Consider the following 25,442-nt stretch of genomic DNA (forward strand, 5'->3'; position numbering starts at 1 on the left):
TTTGCTTTTCAAGGTGCACCTGCAGCATATGGAAATTCCTGGGCTAGGGGTCAAATTAGAGCTACATCTGCATGCCTGTGCCACAGCCATAGCAACGTGAGATCCCCCACCCACTGAGAGAGGCCAAGGATTGAATCTGCATCCTCATGGATACTAGTCAGATTTGTTTCCGCTGCACCACAGTGGGAACTCCAGGTTTTTTTTTCATTACCTTTTAATATTAGAGAAGTGTCAATGACAGTTCAGGGGAGCGTCACCCAACTTTTTCCGACAATCGTTTTTATGCTTCCCATTTCTGACCTGCTGTATTTCTTAGAATTCCTGTCGGTAGACAACTCAAGTCTTAGTTTTCTTTGGAGCTTTCAGGATCTCACACATAGCTCACATGGCATATATCACACAGTTCATGGCTGTGAGCAGAGAAGGAGCAGCTTCCTGGTAGCACTGGCTATGAGTGCCCTGGTCACTTGTTGATTAACTCAACCCACCACAGTGGCTCTCCCCCATGCCAAAGGTAATGGGAGGATAAGAGCATTATCTGACCCAGCCCATATTCCTGAACAGCACCTTGTCTGCCCATGGTCTCTTCTCCTGGCATCCCAGAAGAGGTTTCCTCTCTCTGTATCCCATTGCTGGCTACAGAATCTTGCCTATTTTCCAGTATAGAATTTTTTTTTTTTTTTTGTCTTTTTGCCATTTCTTGGGCTGCTCCCTCGGCATATGGAGGTTCCTAGACTAGGGGTCTAATCGGAGCTGTAGCTGCCAGCCTACGCCAGAGCCACAGCAACGTGGGATCCGAGCCTCATCTGTGACCTACACCACAGCTCACGGCAATGCCGGGTCGTTAACCCACTGAGCAAGGGCAGGGATCGAACATGCAACCCCATGGTTCCTAGTTGGATTCGTTAACCACTGAGCCACGACAGGAACTCCCCCAGTATAGACTTTTTGCTTTGAATCCTTATCTTATTTTCAGCATCTCTCTCTGAACTGTGAGCTTTGGGAACCTCAGGAACCATATCTGTTTTGTTTGCTTCTGTATCACAGGACTGAATAAAGACTTGGCCCTTATTAGCCCCTAAAAATGAAGAAATAAATAGTGACCTTGAAGTTTTGGAATCCTAGGTTTCCTTGCTTACTGCTTAAGCCAAGGATCAGATTAAAAACTTTGACGCCTAAGCAATAGAAAGATTATGACGTCCCTCATAATTTCAGCCCTCAGTATATATCTCAAAAACAATATTAAGCATTCAATATAAGGAAATCTAGCAAAGTGTAAAAAAACCCAGCAAAATCCTGATTTTTACCATGGTGACTACTTGGATAAATATGAAATAAAACCTTTTTTTTCCTCCACACCCTGTGGCATGGTGAAGTTATTGGACCAGGGATCAAATCTGTACCACAGCATCGACAATGCCAGATCCTTAACCGCTAGGCCACCAGAGAACTCCAAAACATTTGTTGTTATTGTCTCTACTTTACCAGTCTCCCTGAGCGCATGCTTTTGGATAATCTGCCTAGATCAGCCCCTCCTTCACCTTGGATTTCACCTTCATTTCCTCCTAACTCCACCTGCTTAAGCTGCTAGCCAGCCCCTTTCACCCCCCCAGTGGTGTCCAGACCGTTCCTGAGAGCCCAGCCTGGGCTAGTGCCCCAGGCTCTCTGAGGGCTTGCTAGGAAAGCCAAGTAGAGCATGTATGCTGCTGAAGAGTTCTTCACAGTGAGAACTTCCATGCTGAATTGTGGTTGATAGTCAGCATAGCATGTTGTGCAAGTGATTACATTTAGGCTATTTTTAGTCACTGTAGTCTGCTTCCATGATCCTGGATAGGGCTTCACCTGCCACATATGGAGCCTCCCAGGCTAGGGGTTGAATTGGAACTGTAGCTGCCAGCTTACACCATAGACACAGCAATGCCAGATCTGAGCTGCATCGGTGACCTATACCACAGCTCACGGCAATGCCAGATCCTTAACCAACTGAGCAAGGCCAGGGTCGAACCCAAAACCTCATGATTACAAGTCGGATTCATTTCCTCTGGGCCACAACAGAAACTCCTAGGTGGGCCTTATTGAAACCATTCAGAGAAGGAAGGTGTGATTCTGGAAGCAGAGCCCAGACCTCCAATAGGCTATTCCAAGGCTATGACTATAATCAAATCCTGTTGTTGCTCCATTCCAAAGAGTTTAAAATAGTGTTGGAAACCTGTAAGGAAAAAAAGCACCACCATAACTTCTTGGCTTAGGAAGTGATGTGTGCTGGCCAGAGCAGAAGGGGTAGCCCAAGGCTCCCAAGTTCTATTCTGGACTTGCTGATCTGAGGTGTGATAGTCAGCAATCTGAGATGATATCCTGTAGCTCTGATGGTGTCTCCTCTTCAGCGCAGAGTCTGTGCTTGTAGGAAAAGAGGCCAACCTACTGGTCCCCTCTGCTCTTGGAGTATCTTATCATTAGAGGTCCTTTCTTTCTTTTCTTTCTTTCTTTTTTTTTGTGTTTTGTCTTTCTAGGGCTGCACCCGCGGCATATGGAGGTTCCCAGGCTAGGGGTCAAATCAGAGCTGTAGCCTCAGGCCTATGCCACAGCCACAGCCACAGCAACGTGGGATCCGAGCCACATCTGTGACCTACACCACAGCTCATGGCAATGCCGGATCCTTAACCCACTGAGTGAGGCCAGGATCGAACCCACCACCTCATGGTTCCTAGTTGGATTTGTTAACCACTGAGCCACGATGGGAACTCCAGATGTCTTTCCTTTCATTTGAATTTTCATGCCTTTTTTTTTTTTTAAATAGAGAAACAGCTCCCACAGAGTTAATAACACGATCCCAGCAATATCATCCACTTTTTACTTGAGTTCATTTTATCAGAATTGCTTTCCTTTTATCAGTGTGATTATATCAGCTCTTCTAAAGGATGAGTACTTTGATAAGCTTAGGAAAAGGAAAGGATAGTTTGTGTGGGGCACACACCTTGGATAGCCAGAGAGTAACATAAGGGCACCAGGGACATGCTGAGCTAGATTGGGAAGAAAAAACTTACATCTCTGGAGAACCAGGCATATATACAGATATTTTTGTGTATTTTCTTATTTAATTATCATAATACAAATCAATAAAGTATCATCTCCATTTTTGTGCTGGGGCAAGCTGAAAGTCAAAGAAGCTATGTAACTTGTCCAAGGTCAGACAGCTAATAAAAGGCTGAGTTAGGATTTATTTCTCCTCAGGTCTGTCCAGTTCCACAATTCATGCTGTTTCCGTAGAGCTCTTCTGTCTCTGACAAGATTTTGGAAAGGAGGGTCAGGAAAGAAGAAAAAATGGGGAACTGCCATCTTTCTCTACCTTACAGTTTTGTTTGTTGAGATGTGTTTAGCCACAGCATCCTTTTTGTAGAATTCTAGGTTTTATGTATAGAGACACTGCAACAACATATGTAGGGAAGATACCAGTTGACTATAGAGGAGGTTTAATAAAAGCCTTTGTTCTTTGCTTCTAGGTATTCATAGCAGTGTAACCCACAATGTGAGAACACCATTGGTAACTCTGATGTACTGTTTAAGATGCCTAATCCTATTATCCAAATAAAATCTGTTGATGTTCTCCAGGGGAGTAAGCTGTGATGGGGACAGAGGTAAGAGTGCAGTGTGGCCTTACTGCATGTACTGGGAGCTATTGGCACCTGTTATGTGACTGTTACAGTGAGTTATTACTGAGTAAACAAGAGGTATCTCTCTTTTGCCTTTCCATGGAAGACCAGATGGTGGTGTTGACCCATATCCAAGAGAGCCTGGCCTCTGGGCTGAGAGAGGAGACTGCTTAAGGATGTTAGGTGATGAAATAAGAAGAGACAGGCCTGGTCTATCAAGTGGTATAATTTCAGGGGGCACAAAGAATATGTCCTGCCCTCAAAGATTTGCATTAACCATTTGCTGTTGCTTGGAATTCCACAACTGAAAATTTTTTCCCTTGATTTAAGTCTTTTGAGACCCTATGAAAATTGAAGACTCCAGGAAAGAGTTTGATTGTGAAGCATTTTGCTCATGTGAGTAGAAGTATAAATGAATTTATGAGATTGATTTCTGAGAACTAGACTAAGGCAGGGACAGAGAGGAGAAAGCATTGTGCCTCTAGTCATAGGGATAGGAAGGAGACACCATTGAATTTGAGATAAAGGGCCTGAAAAGAAAAGTTGAGCCCCTAAAGAAACACTTTGTTTTCTTCACAGTTTTGCCTGAGGAAAGATAAGGAGCTGAGAGTGGTGGGGATGGAGGCTCTTGAACTCAAGAGAGGGTGCTGAGGAGTTCCCATTGTGGTATAGTAGAACGAATTCAACTAGGAACCATGAAATTGTGGGTTCGATCCCTGGCCTCACTCAGTGGGTTAAGGATCCGGTGTTGCCGTGAGCTTTGGTGTAGGTCACAGACGAGGCTCGGATCTGGTGTTGCTGTGGCTCTGGTGTAGGCCAGCAGCTGTAGCTCTGATTCAACTCCTAGTCTGGGAACCTCTATATGCCTTGGGTATGGCCCTAAAAATAGCAAAAAGGGGAGGGGACGCTGAGGAGAGAGATTTCCTACTAGTGTGATGGATATGCAGTCATGGTGTTGTCTGGAGAATAGCTGACAGGCAGAATGTAATAAGGAGTGTAGGACCTTGGAGTGTGGTTTGCTGTGATATTCTCAGACAAGACCGTCACAGATCTTAGGAAGCAGGAGGCAGCTTCCCAGAAATGATGTAGAATAGTGGCGCAAAAAAGGCCACTGATGACAACATGGGCAGGGTACTTCCTCAGGGGCCACTGGTCATGGGCAACTTCTGGTCTTGATTTCCCAATGAGCTATGCTGAGGAGGGCTTTACCGGAAAGTAAAACCACGTCCAATGCAGTGACAAAGCCCTTGGGGTATCTATACAAAGGTGTAGTTCCCTCTTGTTCGCTAACTTTATGGAGCCACAATAACTAAGCCAGAGGTGCCAGCAGGCAGCTGGCCTGTGAGATCAGATCTGACCTGTGAGTCAGATCTTCAACTTTTTTGGATTGAGTTCATTCCTGGTTGACTGTTCATCTTTCATTTACCAGTGCCCTCAAACTGCTTTTGTGATCTGAATTCTCACATCTTTTCCTCCCCCAGGGAGTCTTTAATAGAGACAACTCAAATCTCAGTGCCTTTCCCAGCTCCTCAAAGTTGTGTTAATGGGTACCCATAACCCTTAGGCTTCACCTTCTGTTCTGTCCACATTTCTACCCTAAGTCCAAAGCATTTTCTTTTGGATCAGGCTTTTAGATTCATTCAGGCCTCTGATGTTCTTACTTATTCTAGCATATTTCCCTAGAGGATTACCTGAGCACTTGGTCTCCACCCTTCACCTTCAAAAGTTTGACAGAGTCTGGACCTCCTTCCTTACTGGAATCAGCACAGTTCTTTGGAGGTTTCTGTTTTTTTTTTGTTTTGTGACTGTACCCGCAGCATGTGAAAGTTCCAGAGCCAGGGATTGAACCTGTGTCATAGTGACTTAAGCCATAGTAGTGACAGTGCTGGAACTTTACCTCTTGAGTTACAAAGGAATTCTGGGAAATTTCTGGATGTACTGTACCCCCTCCTCTCTCCAGCTAAATCAGCCTCATACACAAAATGTAGTGATGTAGCTGGATCTGTTAATCACCAGGACTTTGGAGCCTGTGCCCCCGGGAGGGAGGGACTCCTCCTGGGCACCGCCCTGGGTAAAAACTCTGTCCATTAGTCTCTGCATCTCCTCCATCTCACCTTTATTTTGGCTTTTCCCTGAGGGGCTCAAGCTCTGTCCAATTGTCCTGTCTGAACCCCCTAACTCTGTACAGAACTATAACCCTGAGGTCAGCCCCTTATAAGGGGCTGTGACCTTTGCTTTCCGGCCCCTTTCAGGCCAGGTACCTTCTCCGATACTAGAGCCTTTTCTTACAGCCAGGCTTCAGTAGGTAGAGTCTTGCGCATGTGCTGACCTTCCAGTGTTGACCACCCTGAACTCTGCCTACTACTCTTTGCGCTAATTGGATGTTTTGCTTGTCTGTCTAGCTATGCTTCTGGAACAAGGCTCTTAGGCTTAGTCAAGCCCTTATCCTGAATTTCATGTTAGCTCTCCAACTGCCTTTGCCTCAAAAAGAGCTTTTAATATACATTTATAAAGCTCTAAAAGGGAGATAGAGAATGTAACATTTTCTAGACTTACTTAACTGGAGAATCATTTTTTTTTTTTGGCTGAAGAAGTATTTATTAAAATCTCACAATATGGTGTTTGGTGGAACACAGTTTTGAGAAGCACACAAGGCTTTATCTCAAAGGAATGGTCATCAAATGGAGAAGTTTCAGGTGAAGATAATGTGACAGTGAAAAAAATTCTTAGGGGGTAGGAAATCTCTCCTGCTGCCCTTTATTCAACAGATGCCCACTGAGCACTTGGCTATTTACATCTCTCTGCTGGAGTCAGACCATGTGTTTACTTACTGGGTGTCTGCATAAGGCCAGCCCTGATCTGGAGTGGAGCTCAAGGTAGGGAAGGAGGTAGGGATTCTCCATTCTTACTCCCATGTTTAGATCCTCTTCCCTTTTCCTCCACTTGAAACAGGAAATGATGAATAGGGTGATGCCATCATGGCCACAGACATCATCAGCTTCTGGATCCATGGAAGAAGGACTTCTCTGAGGCTTCTTTATCCAGGTTTGACCTCTTCCAGGATTTCTCAAGCAATTTTGAGCACCCCATCTCCCATTCTGGGACTATTCATCTCAGCATTAGTCTCAAATCTCACTGCTAGTTCAGGATTTCGATTTACCATATGAGCATCAATGCCAAGTGGCACGGAGCTCATTCTTATGGAATGGGTATGACATAAATTTTCTACTTTTCAATGAAATACCTCTTCTTACAGCTCATAGGCTGTCCAAACTATAATAATTTTTTTAAACCCTTCAGTAGTGATAATCCCATGTTCTGGGTAGGGCAGTCTTGCAGGTAGAACATTTAAATATGGCAGGGTAGGTGACCAGGGAGGAAGCCAATCACTTCCTCTGTATGTTATTCCCAGCCGAGGTAAGAAAAGACCACTTGAAGTAGATAGAAGTCACTCAGACTCCTGATTAAGACCTTTCAAGGAATTCCCATTGTGGCCTAGTGGGTTACGAACCCAACTAGTATCCATGAGGATGCAGGTTCAATACCTGGCCTACTTGGTGGATTCAGGATCTGGCGTTGCTGTGAGCTGTGGTGTATGCCTCAGATGAGGCTTGGAGCCAGCGTTGCTGTGGCTGTGACATAGGCCAGCAGCTGCAGCTCTGATTTGCCCCCTAGCCTGGGAACTTCCGAAAAAAAAAAAGGAGTTCCTGTCGTGGCTTAGTGGTTAACAAATCTGACTAGCATCCATGAGGACTCAGGTTCGATCCCTGGCCTCCCTCACGGCATTGCCGTGACCTGTGGTATAGGTCACAGGCGCAGCTGGGATCTGATTCAACCCCTAGCCTAGGAACCTCCATATGCCGTGGATGCGACCCTAAAAATACGAAAACAAAAAACTTTTGAGACCCTGGTGTATATGTTTTTACTGTTATGACTGAGATCATTGGTTGGCTGATCTTAATTCAGTTGGCTGAGCAAATCATAAAACAAACTAGATAGAAAGGCACATCTTCTGACCTTTCCCTTAGATACGATGTTCTTTGAACATTAGCAGATGGCATTTCTCCACTCACAAAGGACCCCCCCAGGGGCCTTGGCCTATGGCACTTGTCCATTTCTGCCAGTTTCTCTGAAAGACCATGTGAAGATCAGGGAGTGAGTTCACTTGCAGGAAGGTGGAAAGAGGGCTTGAAGTAAGCATTTAGAGTTCTTAAATAGAGCCAGTCAACTATTTGGTTTCAGTCTATAGGTATTTATAATTATTAGTTGGTCTGTAACTGCAGACTTTAATAAAGTTTGGGGTAATGGAGAGTAATTTACTTTGCAGCAAAATAAGCAACTAGAATTCTAACACTGACTATCCCTGTCCTTTAAAGTACTTTGCACACCTTTCCATTAGGGGTTTATCACTATTAGTATCACCCTTTTGTATACTGCTTTGGTCTCTTATAATCTTATCTTTCTTTCCTCTTCAAACCTTCCTTACTCTGTTGCTGCTAAGCACTCCAGATACTTCTTACACTATTATGCAAAGCAATTGAACTCTCTTTTCCTTCCCAAATTCACCTCTGTATATCCAGAGTCCACTGATGGGCTCTGCTGAATAAAAACCTCATTTACTTCTTAGCCACATGAAGGATTCGTAGAACTTTGTATGTGTTTTTATACATTATCTTCTCTCTTTTGGAAGCATTTCTTGTTTTAAATAGCATTTACTTCTTCTTACCCCTGAAATGGTTTTGCTTTGAAGGATCTGTGGAAGGAAGGTAAGAGGATGTTCCAGACAAGGGTAACAATGTAAATATAGGCAGCAATCTATATTTAATATATATTTAACCTATATAAATATATATATAAGTAAATATATATGTGTGACTTATATACTATATATTTAACCTATATAAAATCTGTTGTGGGCAATGAAAAAACTCATCTAATTGGAAAGAAGAATTCTTAATGGGGAGCAGAGCTCAGAATAGATTAGAAAGTCCAGAAACCAACCTAGGTTTCTGTGGAGAAGAATAGTGTTTAGGACAGAAGTCTATCCATTTAAAAGAAAATCTGTCACCTTTTAGCGAAATAAATTCTAGATAGATTAAAGCTTTTTACGTAAAAGCTAAAGTGATGTGTACTAGAAAATAGGTTGTTTTTTTTTTTTTTGTGATGCCTTAGGCAGAAACCATAAAGAAGAAAGTTTGGTGGATTAGCTTTTAAAAATCACAACAAACACCATATATGAAATAAAAAGTAGATGTCAACTGGTTAAAAAAACTTTTCAATGTATCTCTAATGTGCACAAAGCTCTTACAAATCAATGGGAATAAAGCAAGCACAAAAAGAAAATTGGAAAAGTCACAGAAGAATAAATACTAATGACCAATAAAACATATGGAAAAAGGCTGTTTTATTTATGTATTTATTTATTTTTGTCTTTTTTTTTTTTTTTTTCCTAGGGCCTCTCCTGTGGCATATGGAGGGCTAGGGGTGTTACGGCAGCTTCCCAGCAGCCCTGAGGCTGCAGTGTATCAGCTCTAGTGACAGCCCTGTGGCTGTAGTGTACCAGCTCCAGCAGCTCTGTGGCTGCAGTGTCTCAGCTCTTTTACCCAGCGAGAAACCAAGCGAGCACTCGGAGGGTTGGAGAACTCACGTTTATTATGCCAGCGGGCTCAGAGGAGATCGCTCTCCAGAATCTGAGCCCCAAAGAAGGGTTTCACAAGGCTTTTATGGGCTACCTCTTCCGGGTCCATGCTGGTAGGACTGGAGTGAGGTCAGGCAAGGGAGTAGATGTGGAAGCAAGTTTACAGAAGCAGATGTGGAGGGGAGGGGGGGTTGGGGCAGTTGGCTGGACTTTGCTTAGTCATCATGGCCAGGGTCTCTCCTTTCTACCTTTTTATAGGGACATCTTCTACTACAGGGGTTGAATTGGAGCTGTAGGCACCGGCCTATGCCACAGCCACAGCAACTCGGAATCTGAGCCATGTCTGTGACCTACACACACGCAATGCCAGATCCTTAACCCAGTGAGCGAGGCCAGGGATCGAACATGCATCCTCATGAATGCTAGGCAGATTCGTTTCTGCTGAGCCATGACGGGAACTTCAAGACTGTTTCATTTGTAATCCAGAAAACAGAAACAAATGAGATATCATTTTTTCAACTATTAGATTGACAAATATTAAAAAGAAAATGTTTATTGCTGGTGAGAGCTGAAGGAAACAGGACTTATACTCTGTTGCTGGGAATAAATGTTAATACATTCTGTCTTAAATTCATTTTGATAATATGTATCGAATTTAAAGTGCAGATGTTCTTCAGCCAGCAATTCAGGTTCTAGATATTTATCCCAAGGACGCATGAACAGAGATATATATGTATGAGGATATTTATTACTACAGAGTTTATAAAGCAGTCAAAATAGCCATTGATAGGGGATTGGGCAAATAAATTATGGTATGTCCATACAGTGATATAGGTAGTAAATCTATAATTATTGACACAGAAGGATAGCTACAATATATACATGAAAAAATGTATAGCATATGAATCTATTTCAGTTGGGATAAATATACCCATAGCTGTGTATATATATTTAAAAAACTTTGCAACACACTTTATAGAAATTACCTTTTCGGATTCAGAAAAACAAAAAATGCTAAAAAGAAATAGATTCTGACTTTAGGGTGATGGGTGGGCTGAAGCCAGACAGTTTTTTTAAAAAAAAAAAGTCGGAGTTCCCGTCGTGGCGCAGTGGTTAACGAATCCGACTAGGAACCATGAGGTTGCAGGTTCGGTCCCTGCCCTTGCTCAGTGGGTTAATGATCCGGCGTTGCCGTGAGCTGTGGTGTAGGTTGCAGACGCGGCTCGGATCCCGAGTTGCTGTGGCTCTGGCGTAGGCCGGTGGCTACAGCTCCGATTCGACCCCTATCCTGGGAACCTCCATATGCCGCGGGAGCGGCCCAAAGAAATAGCAAAAAGAAAAAAAAAATAAAAATAAAATTAAAAAAGTCTTTTTTTAACCTTGTTGAACTAGGTAATCAGTCATGGTGATAAAAGCAGTGATCAGGGAAAATTTTATGGTATGAATGTGTGAAATGAATGAAGTGAAAAATGAGGTTAGGAAAACCAGTTAAGAAGTTATAGTGGCAGTCCAGGCCCGAAATATGAAATAATAAGGCATCAACTAGGGTGGGCAGTGTGATTATTAGGAAAAGAAACAATATGAAGGGCATTTCAAGAAGAAACTACTGATTTGATAGTCTGTCAGACGGAAAGAGGATAAAGAAGAGAATAACAAGTCACTGTAATGCCAAGATGTTTGTCTACTCTTGAGAAGTTGGAAAATTACTTGTTAGGATAGATATGGCAGTAACTGGAAAGCAGAACCATTTTCTGGAAGGGGAGATAAATTCGTTCCTTAGAGTTGAATTTGAAGGACTGAAGGTACATCTAAAAGGCAGTGTTGTTTTTTTGTTTTGTTTTGTTTTGTTTTTGTCTTTTTGCCATTTCTTGGGCCGCTCCCTTGGCCTATGGAGGTTCGCAGGCTAGGGGTCTAATCGGAGCTGTGGCTGCTGGCCTATGCCACAGCCACAGCAACTCGGGATCCTAGCCGTGTCTGTGACCTACACCACAGCTCATGGCCACCAGATCCTTAACCCACTGAGCGAGGCCAGGGATCGAACCCGCAACCTCATGGTTCCTAGTCGGATTCATTAACCACTGAGCCACGACGGGAACTCCAAAAAGGCAGTGTTCTTTTGTCTGCAGATTCCCATTTAGAGAAAAAATTACTTGTAAAAATAGAGGCAATAGGTGGGTGTGGAAACTCTCTAGATTTGACAAGAAGTGGTCACATCTTGGTTTTTCCTCTCCTGTTGGCATTCCTAGCAGACTCTGGAGAGGAGTATATGGCATTGGTCTCAATTGGAACCTGAGAGTAGAGCTTGCAGAGAGGTAGGATTGGGCAGTAAGCATCACAATAGAACAACACCCACATTATTCTTATTATTTTGGCTGCCCCATTGCATATGGAGTTCCCTAGCTAGGGATCAAATCTGAGCCAGAGTTGCAACCTACACCACACCTGCAGTAATGTCAGATCCTTAATCCACTGCGCTGGGCCCAGAATCCAGCCCATGTCCCTGCTGCTGCAGAGACACTGTTGATCTGTTTCACCACAGTGAGAATATCTACATTATTTTTAAATCACTGCCATTTACAGAGGCCGTTATATACAGCAACTTATCTAACACAACTATGCCTTGTTATTTTATCAATTAGAGTAGAATTAGGACTCAGATTCAGGCATTCAGGCCTCAAATTCGTTTCTGTACTCTCCATCTCTTAGAGGTGAATTTTCCAAGGAGAGAAAGACTAGAGCATGGAGTTCCCATCGTGGCGCGGTGGAAACCAATCCGGCTAGGAACCATGAGGTGGTGGGTTTGATCCCTGGCCTTCCTCAATGGGTTAAAGATCCAGTGTTGCCATGAGTTGTGGTGTAGGTTGCAGATATGGCTTGGATCTGGCGTTGCTGTGGCTGTGGTGTAGGCCAGTGGCTACAGCTCTGATCACACCCCTAGCCTGGGAAACTTCATATGTCACAGGTGCGGCCCTAAAAAAGGGACAAAAGATTAAAAAAAAAACAAACAAAAACCAAAAAAAAAAAAACAGAGCAAAAGCTCTAGCCTGATAGCTACTCGTACCTACATTTAAGAGGTTGGAGGAGGAAGAGAGCTAGGGAAGACACCAAGTCACTCATAGTTACTGCCTTGTTTCCTATACCTTGTAGGCCCTGACATTCTTGTAACTAGAGAATGTTGGATGTTTCGTTGAATTCAAGGGGGGAAAAAGTCCTGATCTTTTAGTTTATCAATAGCTTGAGGTATTGTAAGTAAAGTTAGCTAGTTTGGTTACAACAGAGTTCCCATGGTAGCTTTGTGGTTTATTGAATTCTGGCTTTGTTCTTTTGAGAGCAGTATAGTAAAAGCATATTGGCTTAGACCCATGAGGGAAGGGCTTGTCCGAATTAATTACATGAAAAAGGATTTTTTGTAAAGTCATTAGGTTTGTTTGTTTTGGAATGATATGGTAACTCACTTGTGTATGCACTAGCTGTTAGAGAAGAAGATCTACCTTAATGAGTAGAAAATCAAAAGTACCTTAGGTCACTTCACTTTTCTAGCTGACAGTCATACTTATGGGATTAAAGTATTTAGCCAACCCATCTTGATAGCATAGACACAAAAAGCAGTCAGAGTTCTGAATCAACAGAGTCCACTTTAAAGACCTTCTTGGGCAATTGCTAGATTAGCGAATTTTGTAAGGCATCCTTGTAGTGCAGCACTTGGAGCATAGCGGGCAGTCATCATTCTTGAAAACAGTGGGTGAGTAAATGATTGAGTGAGCAAGTGAAGGACTGAAGAAATCTCTCTCCCTGAGTCCTTTTAAGCTGTGTGGATCAGTCTTCCCACAGCCTCACACTACAGCTTAGCTGGATGAGGCCCAGATTTTGTGGTGGAGAGGGAGGAAATGGGGGCACTATAGGAAGTTTCTGCTCCATGAGCTGGTGACTCCACAGACAAGGGACATTTCCAAAACTAGTATGCAGGTGTCCCAGTCACACGATCTCTCCTTTTGAAAAGATCAGGCTGCTGAGAAAGTCTCTGGAACAAGTGAGGAGGCCCAAGGAGGTAGGAGATTTCCTGTTAGCAACCTGGATCTTATTCAAAGAAGGCAGCTACTTTCTAAGTCCTCTGAAGGAGGCTTTCCACCACCCTTCCACCTCACTGCTTGGATTCTAAATCAGAAGGCTTTCAGGCTTATCCCTGGCTTTTACTTCCCCAGCCTGGCCCTGCCCTCTGGCCATGTGCCGTTGGTGATTTTTAGCCCTGTTGGAAATTACACCTTCTACAAGGGTAAAGCAAACCGGGAGTTTCTGGTTCTGGCTTCAGAGGAACTGGGGCCAGTCATCTGGCCCTGCCCTGTGTTTCCTGGCTTGCTTTCCCTGGCTACCTTTTTACCCTCACATAGTCGTCCAAGCCCATATTTCTGTCTGGGTGAGGATTAAAAACTGACTTCTTCAGAGGGGCTGTGGGGGCAGGAAGTTCTTTGAAAGAAACTTTTGACACCAATCTTTTTTTTTTTTTTTTTTTTTCCTTTTCTTTTTAGGGCAGCATATGGAAGTTCCCAGCCCAGAGGCTGAGTTGGAGCTGCAGCTGCTGGTCTACACCACAGCCACAGCAATGCCAGATCCAAGCTGTAACCTACACCGTAGCTCACCGCAACACCAGATCTCCAACCCACAACAGGGCCAGTTGCACCTTCATTCTCATAGATACTAGTTGGGTTCATTGCGAAAGTATCCTCCATGTTTTGGAGTTCATACCTACTGAGTCCTCCATGTTTTGCTCTAGGAGAATTATTGGTTTCCCTTCCCTTCCCTTCCCTCAAATCCCTTGCCTCATATTCATCAGATTGGCTAATTCCTGCCTCACTGACTTTTACCTTAGTCTTTTCAGACTGAACACCAAATAAGATATGGTGATATTTTAGCATTTGAGACATTTCAAGACACGTTTAAATAAATGGAAACCTAAATTATAGGATGTGAATGACTGAATGCAACTTTGTTAAATTCTTTGTGTGAAAAAAGACGAAGGAGTTCTGTTGTGGCTCACGAACCTGGCTAGTATCAATGAGGATGCGGGTTTGATCCCTGGCCTCACTCAGTGGGTTAAAGATCTGGCATTGCTGCAAGCTGCAGTGTAGTTCACAGACATGCTCAGATCCTGCTGTGGCTTTCGCTGTGGCTGTGGCCAGCAGCTGCAGCTCCGATTTGACCCCTAGCCTGGAAACTTCCGTATGCTGTGGGCGCAGCCCTAAAAAGACAAAAAAAAAAAAAAAAAAAAAAGACTAATATTAAGTTAGCAGGATATCAGTGGAGGTTCTTTAGGGGGACTGATTTAATTGGTTGAGTAGATTGATTTATTAGAATTATTCAGTTTGTAATGGGTACTTGTAAAGTCCATTCATTCTTTTTTCTTTTCTTTTCTGGCTGCATCTGTGACATGTGCAAGTTCCTGAGCCAGGTATCAAACCCATGCCACAGCAGCAATCCCAGCCACTGCAGCGACAGTGCTGGATCCTTAACCTACTGCACCACAAGGGAACTCCAGTCCATTCATTCACTTATCAATTATTTATTAACTGTAGAGAGTTCTTTTTTTATTTTTTATTTTTATTTTTTTGCCATTTCTTGGGCTGCTGCCGAGGCATATGGAGTTTCCCAGGCTAGGCGTCTAAACGAAGCTGTAGCTGCCAGCCTACACCAGAGCTGCAGCAATGCAGGATCCAAGCTGTGTCTGCGACCTACACCACAGCTTACGGCAACACCAGATCCTTAACCCACTGAGCAAGGCCAGGGTTCGAACCTGCAACCTCATGGTTCCTGGTTGGATTCATTAACCACTGAGCCACGATGGGAACTCCAACTGTAGAGAGTTCTATGATAATTTGAGATCAAGTGATGAGGTAGAAAGAATGCTATGGGAACTCAGAGAAGAGCGATTATTTCTAGCTTTTGGATCTAAAGAATCATGGAAGTTTTGTGAAAACAGGTTTCTTTGTCTTAAAGAGCACCTTTTTTTAATTAAAGATTTTTTTTTTTTTTTTTGCTTTTTAAGGCTGCACTTGTGGCATATGGAATTTCCCAAGCTAAGGGTCGAATTGGAGCTTTAACTGCCAACCTACACCACAGCCACAGCAACACAGGATCGGATTCATGTCTGCAACCTACACCGCAGCTGACGGTAACACTAGTCAGATTCATTAACTGCTGAGCCATGATGGGAACCGTATCTGTGACCTACACCACAGCTCATGGCAGTGCCGGATACTTAATCCACTGAGCAAGGCCAGGGATAGAACCTGAATTCTCATGGATACTGGGTTGGATTTTTTTCTACTGCCTCACAACGGGAACTCCCAGAGAGCACTTTAAATAATCTTGCTTATACCCTATTCAGAGGTAGTGTTGATACAAAGGAAAATCTGTTCAACTCATTTGTAGTATTAAACAATTACTTTCATTAATATTATTAAAATTCTGAATTACTAGCAACATAATATGTTTCCATTCATTATGCTTCTTTGCTAATCTCTAAAGCAGTTTTCCAAAGAGCAGACCTTTGGTAAATAAGAGCAGCAGTCCGCTCTCTTTTGTTAGATAGTACTTCTGCAGCTAGCAGTGGAGGCAAGAATGTGAACTCAATCAGGGATGCCACTCTTTCAAGAAGCTTGTCTGTGAAGTTCCCTTTGTGGCTTGGTAGTAACGAACCTGACTAGTATCTCTGAGGATGCAGGTTTGATCCCTGGCCTCGCTCAGTGGATTAAGGATCCGGTGTTGTGGTGTAGGTCGAAGACGAGGCTTGGATCCCACATTGCTGTGGCTCTGGCATAGGCCAGCAGCTACAGCTCTGATTGGACCCCTAGCCTGGGAACCTCCATATGCTGAGGGTACTGCCCTAAGAAAAACACAGCAGCTTGTCTGTGGAAGAGAGTTAGTGAAGTATGGGGGGCAGACAGTATCTAGGGAGGGTTATTTATTTATTTATTTTAATTTTTTTTGTCTTTTTAGGCCCACACTGGTGGCATATGGAGGTTCCCAGGCTAGGGGTCCAATTGGAGCTACAGCTGCTGACCTACGCCACAGCCACAGTAACTCAGGATCCAAGCCACGTTTGCGAAAGTCTCATTTGATAGAGGTGAAGGATATGATGGGATAGAAGAGTTTGGTAAGATCTGGGGGAGATAGTTTCCTCCTGCTGGGTTTTGTTTACTCTGGGCAGGAGAAATTGAGGTCATCTGCTGGGAGCAGATGGGATAGTGGGGACAGTGGCATGGTTTGTTGTGCCAGTGGCCATGATCTAGAGACCTGTAGGAGGATAGCTGAGCAATGTTAAAGACCTAGCTGATATGGGAGATGGTGACTTTCTGGAGGAAGCAGCTCTCATGACTAATGATTGGTTTTAGCAGTACTCAGCAACTTGGCCATTAAAGCAGAGGACATTTGCATTCAAGTGGGAGCTGTGTTCTGTGGGCTAAATGGAAGACTTGGAGTAAGGGGAGTCTAGGATATTGGTAACAGAGTGGTTGTCTAGTTGACTAGAGAAAGAAGTGAATCTAGAGGAGGACTGACAGGCAGCAAAATGATGGGGGGTGAATATCAAGAGGCTGGAAATCTCAGTGAAGTTGAGAAACAAACTGTAGAAGTAAAGACAGTGAGAGGTAGAAATTTAGGAAACCATCCTCCGGCAGAAGGTCTGCCTTGGGGTGGAAAGGCAGACTGATCAAGGGGCCAAAGTCTTTGATGACCTAGAGTTCAGTAGCTTACAGCAATGAGGAGGAGCACAGTACTTTGGTATAGGCCTTGGCAAAGGAAAGATTTTTTTTTAAGGTTATAGGAATAATGGTGTGAAAGCAGCCTTGAGGAAGACCATCTCTTTCTCCTTTTGGTACCACTGGGTACTGAAGGATGATTTTATGGCAGAACCTTCATTGCCCAGAAACCAAGTTCTTTAAGGAGTGTCAGTTTTCAGCTAGGGGAAGTGAGGCCAGAACCATCTTTTAGGCCTGCCATCTGCACAGCTGGCCCAAATACCATGGAGTTTGAATAGTGGGGCTGCTGGTAGTTTTGGCCAAGTAGGATGACCTCCACAATGTACTGGGTCTATAGCAGAGTTTGAAGCAACAGGGACTAAATACTCTTGCAGGCAAAATCCCATTTGGCCACTAGGGTTTTTTGAGCTGTTCAAGATCAGATTGGGCCAGTACAGATCTTCTGTGAGAGGCTGAAGTGAAACTTTAAAGGTTTTTTGCTTAAAGCTCTAGGAGACATTGGACTCTTGAGGCTTTCTATTCCTGTGGGGTCTGGAATGTATTTTTCCCTCCACAGTGACAGCAAATAATGCCCTAGAGCCCACATAGTTTGAAAGAGTCTGGAAATACTCAAATTATTGTTTATAAAGATGTTTTTGGATTTTCAGTGGCTCAGGATTTCTTTGACATTGTTAGTCATGACTCAGAATACTTAAGAAGGAAGCCTCCAAATAGATGAGACCAAGCAAACAAATAAAATATTCACAATTCTTTTTGCTCCTTTTTAACTTGATTCATTTACACCACCACCTTGGCTATAAAACCAGATGTGAACAGCTCAGAAAATAATTGCCTAATCAGCCATTTCACCACAGGAACCTATTAAGCACAGCTATGTGGCCCTCAACAGAAGGGGCTGTGAGGTTCAGAGCCTGAAGTGCATTGCTTCCATGGCAGTACTTTCTAATTGTTTGTAGTTGGTTTTACCACATAAAAATGAGAAACTTCTGTGTGGCAAAGTCATCATAAACAAAGTTAAAAGACAACCAATAGGTTGGGAGAAAATTTTTGCAATGTATGTGATAAACAATGGGTGATAGCTATAATCTATAAGGGATTTCTTTTGCTTTTTTTTTTTTTTTTTTAGGGTTGTATTCTTGGCTTATGGAAGTTCCCAGGCTAGGGATCCAATCAGAGCTATAGCTGGAGCCTACACCACAGCCACAGCAATGCTCTGGATCCTTAACCCACTGAGCAAGACCAGGGATTGAACCCACAACCACATGGTTCCTAGTCGGATTTGTTAACCACTGAGCCATGACAGGAGCTCCCTGCAGTTGGATTCTTAAGCCTCTGCATCACAGCTGGAACTCCTCTCAGCTGGTTTTAATCTTGGCCTTAGGCACCCACCAACCTAAGTGAAAGGAATCTTTGAAACTGACACCTTAGTTTTCCCTGTTTCCCTCGGGTTTGAAAGTCCAGAACTCCAGCCTGGAAACAATAGGAATTCTATCACAGGATGGCACAAGGCCATAAACCCCTTTGTCCTTCAAAGACAGGCAGCTTCTTTGGGACAGAGTCACTGCTTTCTTTAATCACGTTCTTATGTCAGTAGACCCCAAAATGGTTTTATGGAAATTGTTTTAGACTTGTAGGCTTTTTTTTTTTCCCCCTGAGCTGGAAAGTTCATGCAGAGTGATGTAATAGAAATACATTTAAAACCAAAACTGACTGCAGCCAGTTCTGTTCTAAAAATGGTAGCCCAATTCATATTCTTAGGGGGGGAAAAAGCATTCTGCTGCAAAATGTAGTGGTGACAGAAAGTTCAAAACTTTTTGTTCCTTAGTGCTGGTCAGAGGTAGAACCTGGAGTGGATAGTTCATAGTGGGGCTGACTCCAGCTGTGGATCATTGGCTATCAGAGCAAGGGGGATGGAAACCTTAGTTGTCCAAATAATATAAGGGGAATTTAGTGTTTTGAGGGAAGGAGAGACATGTCCCAAATGTGAGAAGTGTCTGGAGATAGTGAAGGAGCCAAGCATCACGGTAATTTAAAACCCCACTCTCCTCGTAGCTTTAGGAAAGGCTGATGAACACATAGTGTTTTTTTTATTTTTATTTTTTTTCCCCGCTGTACAGCATGGGGATCAAGTTACTCTTACATGTATACATTTTTCCCCCCACCCTTTGTTCTGTTGCAATATGAATATCTAGACATAGTTCTCAATGCTAACACATAGTGTTTTGATTGCATTTGTATATTTTTGTTTTTGGTAAAGCATAGAAAATGGAATCCAAGTCGCACATCTGGGACAATTCAGAGCAGAGGGAAGAGACCAGCTTCAGGAGGTGAGATGTGAGTGAGATCAAAAGTCCAGCAGGAGCTGGACCAGAGCCAGAAGGCACTGTTAAGAGCACTAGCTGCTGGGAATTTGCAGAAATTGTTGGAAGGTCATTGGATGGAGGGATCCAGGCAGCTTTTATAACATGCTGTTATAACAGGGTACTTGCAATGACATCTGATTGCTGCTGTGGTGCTGTGTAACTCATAGAATGTTTAATGGTGATCCATTCCTTCCCCCGTCCCCCGCAAGATCTTTTTTATGGGTGCTCCAAGAACTATCTTGATATTCCCCTTTCTGCCCAATGGAAGCCATTTTTAGTTCACACTTTAAAAGGGAAGCACAACTTCCCAAGAAAGGGCTTATCATTCCCTTCTTTTCCTAATTTACACAGACCCTGAGGATGCTTGTCAGAGCCACAGAGCTTTGGCCTGCCTAGCTAGACCAGCACTGTGTAGGGAGAGAAGTGGGATAGGAAGATCTTCCATAAAGTATTGGGAAGACTGATCTGAGCAAGTAGCTCAGCAAATATTAAGACTCCAGTGAATGCCCTAAAGCAAGATGCCAAGGTCTCCATGTAGTTGGATTGGGAACAGAGCAAGTCCAGCCAGTGCCAAAGTAAATAAGCACTCTCTCCTTCCTTAGGGAGGAAGACCCAGTTGATGGAAGAACCTATTGTTTAGCCTTAATATCTACTGTAATTCCAAACTTTGGGTACAGAGATCAGTGAGCTCTGACTGGCATCATTCTCCCTTCTTAGATAAGAGTACCTTGACTTTCCTTTAGGGGACTATTCTCAGATCAAGTTCTGGTGGAGTAAAGTCCATCCTTTGGTTCTAGATTGAGGACATATGACTGTGCCAATCAAAGAAGAGCAGTTAGCTTAGGCATGGTCTCAAATTCAGGCCAGTCAGGACTCTGGATTTTCATTGAACTGTTAAGAAGTGAATTCTCAGAGTTCCCATTGTGGTGCAGTGGAAATGAATCCGACTAGGAACCATGAGGTTGTGGGGTGGATCCCTGGACTTGCTCACTGGGTTAAGGATCCAGCATTGCCATGAGCTGTAGTGTAGGTCGAAGATGTGGCTCAGATCTTGCGTGGCTGTGGCTGTGGCCATCAACTGTAGCTCCCATTCGACCCCTAGCCTCGGAACCTCCATATGCCTCAAGTGCAGCCCTAAAAAGCAAAAAAGAAAAAAAAAAGTGAATTCTCATTTCTCTTCCAACTGGGCTGCCAAACCTGTAGAATATACACATCCCTGAGGCTATTGGTTCCCATCTTGCCACCCCAGGGGAAGTGCTGAAGCCAACATAGGAGAAAGCTGAGCTGCAAGATTGAGAGAGGAGGCTAAATGACATCTTTTAAGTACCAGGATCTAACCATGCCTTAAGCTAGTCTAACTCTGGATAGTTTATTTGCATGGGTCTAGGTTTTCCCTTGTTATTATTTTTTTTCTTTTGAAAGTTCGATTTGGATTTTTTCACATTCAGCCAATTGAGTCTAAATTCATTTCATGAGTTATATATAGTTCTCATTGTAAAGTGTGATTTGGCTTTTGGTAACACTCTTTTGTCTGAAAGTGCTAATTGTAAGTTTGCTGTATGAATCAAATGAGACTATGCATGTAAAGGACCTAGCATTATCCTCTGTATATAGAAAAGACCAGTAAATATTAACTACAGGAAGTAAGGAAGGGCAGAGGGAGGGGAGTGGGAAGGAAGATGGGGTGTGGAATTAAGAGAACCCTGAAGTCCTTAGGTAATCTCCTGGGAACCCTCCTACCCTATCAGGTCTTCCTGTTCTAAATGCCCCTAGCGCCCTGTACTTTTCCTTTATAACTCTTCATCATGGTTTGTAATGATAGGTTTATGTAGTATTTTGATTAATGTCTCTCTCTCTCACTGACCTACCAATTCCACAGGGCATTGATTTCACTCACTGTAAAATCCCCAGCAACTAGTCCAGTGTGTGTCTTCAGCAGACGTTTATTGAATGAATTGTCACATATAGTTACCCAAATTGGACTGACCCTCCTTGATTATTGGGGTTAGGATTGTGGCAGAATTGGCAAAATTAGGGAAAACCGACCTGTCCCCCCTATATTACTGACGCCTTCAACCCATATACAGAGAATTTTGTCTTAATGAGGCAAGTTAATTTTTATTTGGTTGGAAACCGTTTATCAAACTTCTAGTTCTTATATTGTTAACGGATCATTTTATTGAGGAATTAAATAGTGTGGTGTTGGCTTACTGTGTGGAAAGCCTTGTAGAGGAGTGGGTCAGGTTTGTGTGACTAACATGCAGTCTTTCTTGCTCCTTTGTCTTTATAAAATCATTTGTTTAACTGGGATGGTCCACCCTCATTCAGGCTCACCCAGAAATGTGTTGGAGGCTGTAGGAAGGCCCAGGAAGTTGATGAGGGAGAGGTCCTGGGTGCTGGAAACTTACTCTCTAGCAAGAAACAAATGCAGTAAAAGGTGGCCCCTGGGAGGTGGGAGTTTTCCTGAGGCTCACTCCTTCCTCTCTCCCCTCTGGGCTGGGCCCAGCAGGAGCTCCAGTCTGCCATCCCACCCCTACCTCACCACACAAAGCATCCCTCTCCCAGCTGAGGCTGCGTTTCATCCCTTCCCCCAGCCTGCTTTCCCTGAGGTGAGGAGTGTTTCCCAGGGCCCATGTGACTTCCACTGGCAAGTGACGATTACAGACGGTTTACCAGTCAGTAAAACTGCCAAAGGCTTTTGTGCTGTAATAATCCTTTTCCTGTTTAAAACTCTGGGGATTTTCTACTGTTGCCAATAGTTTTTCAAGTCAGCAATTACGGTGTAGATTATGTAATGGTTAGGTATTAAAAATAGAAAAGACCAGGGTTTGCATCTATTTTAACCAAATCAAAACAGTGAAGGGAGGGGAAAGGAGGGAGGGAAGGGAGAGTGTAGAGGAGGAGGGAGAAAGAGATTAAGAGAAGCAGTGAGATTGCATCACGTGACTGTTCAATCCAGCCCACAATTTACACTGCTTTTTTCCTGCCTTTCTTGGCCAAGGTCCTGCATTCCCATCCAAGTCCTCCTCTAGGGAAAGGACTCTGGAGAGAATTCCAAGGACTCAGGACCCTCTTGGATATTCCTCAGCTCAGCCTTAGGATATTTGCCTGCATCTGACAGCAAAGTGACTAAGAGGGGAAGGGATTGAATTTGATGTTCTCCCAACCTCACAAGTCCAGGACTCTTATTTCTTGATTTCCAAGGTCATAGCACTCAACTTCTTTCTCTTGTTACACTGTTAACATCAAGGGATTTATGGGGGAGTCTTTCACATCCCAGATCTCTATCAGTCCCTTGCCAAAGCCACCTGAAATAAATATTCAGTGTAATTAAAAACCCTGTATTCACTATGAAAAATGGCTTTAGATATTCCCAACCCTCCTACCTCCATTTCTCTTCCCATGGGATTGCTACTTCCATTTTTTTTTTTTTTTTTGCATTTTAGGGCCGCACTTGGGGCACATGGAAGTTCCCGGCCTAGGGGTCCAATCAGAGCTGCATCTGCTGGCCTACACCACAGCCACAGCAATGTGGGATCAGAGCCACGTCTACCACCTATACCACAGCTCACAGCAAGACTGGATCCCTGACCCACTGAGTCAGGCCAGGGTTCAAATCCTCATCCTCATGGATACTAGTCAGATTTGTTTCCAGTGCAACACAATGAGAACTCCTGGATTACTACTTCTAAATCCTTCATCTAGGAATTCTAGGGCTACTACTGGCTTGTTCTTGTGTGATATTTCACTCCCACCCCTACCCTGAATCAAATTTTTTGGGCTAGTTCCTGTTGTGGCTCATTGGGTTAAGAACTCAACGTAGTGTCCATGAGGATGTGGCCTTGATCCCTGGCCTTGCTCAGTGGGCTAAGGATGCAGCGTTGCCACAAGCTGCAGCACAGGTCACAGATGTGGCTCAAATCTGGCATTGCTGTGGTGTAGGCTGACAGCTGCAGCTCCATTTTGACCCCTAGCCCAGGAACTTCCATATGCCATTTGTGTGGCCGTAAAAAGAAAAAAAAAAATTTTTTTTTTTTTTTTCCTATACACCTATTGAGTTACGTTAAAGACCCTCTAATGGTGAAATTTTAGGTTCCAGTGGGTCTGGAGCAGGGAGGAGATATATCTAAATATAAAAATATATATATATATATATAATATATTTTTGTGGCCTATTTTTTATTATTCAATGAATTTTATTACATTTATAGTTGTATAATGATCATCACAACCAATTTATGGCATTTCCATCCCAAACCTCCAGTGCATCCCCAACCCCCCAACCTGTCTCATTTGGAAACTACAAGTTTTTCAAAGTCTGTGAGTCAGTATCTGTTCTGCAGAGAAGTTGATTATGTCCTTTTTTTCAGATTCCACATGTAAGTGATAGCATGTAATGGTGGTGTCTCACTATCTGACTGACTTCACTTAGCATAGTAATTTTTAGCCATTTTTAAATGGCTGAGTGATACTCCATCATGTATATGTACCACATCTTTTTTATCCACTCCTCTGTCCATGGACTATTAGGTTGTTTTCATGTTTGGCTATTGTATGCAGTGCTGCAATGAACATCGGAGTACATGTATGTTTTTGAGTTAGGTTTTCTCTAGGTAGATGCCCAGGAGTGGGATTGCTGGATCAAATGGTAGTTCTATTTTGAGTTTTCTGAGGCATCTCCATACTGCTTTCCACAGTGGCTGCACCAGTTTACAATCCCACCAACAGTGTACTGGGGTTCCTTTTTCTCCACACCCTCTCCAGCACTTATTGTTTGTAGACTTTCTGATGATGGCCCTTCTGGCTGGTGTAAGGTGGTACCTCAGAGTGGTTTTGATTTGCATTTCTCTAGTAATGAGTGATGTCGAACATCTTCTCATGTGTTTCTTGGCCATCTGTATGTCGTCTTTGGAGAACTGTCTGTTTAGATCTTTTGCCCATTTTTTGATGGGGTTGTTTGTTTTTTGGTATTGAGCAGGAGAAGGTGTTTATAAATTTTGGAGATTAATCCCCTGTCAGTTGATTCATTTGCAAAGATTTTCTCCCATGCTGTGGGTTGTCTTTTTGTTTTGTTCAGGGTTTCCTTTTCTGTGCAGAAACTTTTTAAGTTTGATTAGGTCCCATTTGTGTATTTTTGTTTTTACTGTCATTACTCTAGGAGGTGGATCTGAGAAGATGTTGCTGTCGTTTATGTCAGAGAGGGTTTGGCCTATGTTTTCCTCTAAGAGTTTTATAGTGTCTGGTCCTAGAGGGATGGTATTTTTGGAAGGAGGACTTGTAAGGACCTGACAGATCGCATCAAAATACACCAGGCTTTCTATTATGTCATCACCTATTCACAGGAACCCACAGAATGTTTTGAGTTAATCACTTACAACTTGAGCCTTCATAGAGCCCATGCTGAAAGTATCCTATTTCATAGGTCTTTAGGTGGCAGGGAGTGATAAGTACTTGGAAGAAGAAGCTCACTCTTTGCAAAGATTGAATCCAAATACGTTTGGTGGGGTTAGAGGTTGTGACCTGAAAGTCTATGTCATCAATAGAATCCGCTGGCTGGCAATATTAGAAAGTTACTTCATCATTACTTCCATCCACTCTTGCATCTACGCTATTACCCTTCATTCTCAGAGCCTTCATTTGTATTGGTGGTGGAAAAGAGTGCCAACAGCTCAGAGTAATACTGGTCCCAGCTCCATCCAACTCTACCCAGCACTGCCCAAACGAAAGGAAATACAGTGAAGTAAGAGAGCTCTAATTTGGGGATTTTAAGCATTATTTCTCTAGATAGGAGGTTTACTCTGGGGACCTTCCTTATGTTCTTTCAAATCATAATACCAGCCTGGACTGCAGAGTACCCAGGGGTGGGATCTCTCTTGTAGGTTTTTAGTTCTCTGATGCTGAATTCTTATCCACATTCTCACTACCAAGGACTACCAAACATCTGATATGGTCCAGAGTTTAATTCTTCTAGCCATCTGTGTCCATTACTGCTCTTGAACATGCCTGATCAAGTTCCTAGCCTTAGGTGTGGTCAGTA

At 43.3% G+C, this 25,442-nt stretch overlaps 1 protein-coding gene across 19 annotated transcripts in view; it reads left to right on the forward strand.

The window, feature by feature from the left end:
• The window catches only part of ASPRV1 (aspartic peptidase, retroviral-like 1), a 212,607-nt gene that overhangs the window by 90,547 nt on the left and 96,618 nt on the right, over positions 1–25,442 (forward strand). For 13 of the 19 annotated variants that reach the window (XR_002342602.1, XR_002342605.1, XR_002342601.1 and 10 more), the window contains one exon: positions 3,501–3,635. The exons of 3 other annotated variants lie outside the window; for them this stretch is intronic. The gene's annotated coding sequence lies outside the window, so the exon portion shown is untranslated. Of the gene's footprint in view, positions 1–3,500; positions 3,636–3,756; positions 4,414–6,602; positions 6,696–19,299; positions 20,427–25,442 lie in introns of those variants that run through there. 3 more of the 19 variants (XR_002342614.1, XR_002342599.1, XR_002342615.1) reach the window with 3 other exon arrangements.

Source organism: Sus scrofa, chromosome 3 (assembly GCF_000003025.6).
Source record: "Sus scrofa isolate TJ Tabasco breed Duroc chromosome 3, Sscrofa11.1, whole genome shotgun sequence".
In the NCBI taxonomy this organism is placed as follows: Eukaryota; Metazoa; Chordata; class Mammalia; order Artiodactyla; family Suidae; genus Sus; species Sus scrofa.